This window comes from Apteryx rowi, unplaced genomic scaffold (genome assembly GCF_003343035.1).
Source record: "Apteryx rowi isolate R43461 unplaced genomic scaffold, aptRow1 scaffold_409, whole genome shotgun sequence".
NCBI classification, from domain to species: Eukaryota; Metazoa; Chordata; class Aves; order Apterygiformes; family Apterygidae; genus Apteryx; species Apteryx rowi.
This window is the reverse complement of record NW_020450614.1, coordinates 788,767-789,492: the sequence shown is the minus strand read 5'-3', so window position 1 is coordinate 789,492 and position 726 is coordinate 788,767.

The window sequence follows — 726 nt, the reverse complement described above, 5'->3', positions numbered from 1 at the left end:
ATCAAGGTATGGTCATTTTAATTCAGTTTTTATTCACACATAAGTCGGAGAACATCTCTACAATGGGATCTTTGTTTGAATAAATGCTTTGGGAGTTTTCTTTTTATGAATAATTTTGTGAAATGCACTTTTGTAAGTTTACTGCGATAAATTTACAACATTTAACTTGGAGAAACTACGATAAAATTAGAAACAGAAGAAAAACAATAGCCAGGCTGAGATCTTCCCATGTCGAGCCCCAAAACAACAGCTCTGAAACGGCAGAGCCCACGCCAGGCTGATGGAGCCRGGCTGCGGAGGCTGGAAAGGGCGGCCGCGGACGCCCGCAGCCCAGCGCACCTCCCGCTCCCGGGAAGCCCTGCGCTCCTCCAGGCTCCCCGCAGCCGGCGTGGCTGGGGCAGGGGCACAGCAGCCATCCCCACCGCGCTGCCCGGCCCTGCTGTGGCCCCGTGCCCTCTGCGGCTGCAGCCCGTGGGGCAGGGCCCTGGCCAGGCGTGGGGCCAGGCTGGTGTCCCCAACAGACAGCCCGTGGGGCAGGGCCCTGGCCAGGCGTGGGGCCAGGCTGGTGTCCCCAACAGGCAGCCCGTGGGGCAGGGCCCTGGCCAGGCGTGGGGCCAGGCCGGCCTCCCAGCCACTGAGCTGTCCAGGGCAGAGCCATCGAGAAGGGGGAGGTGCACAGTGACACACTAGAAAGCCACTTTTTGCTGAACTGGGAGAGCAGTTGCT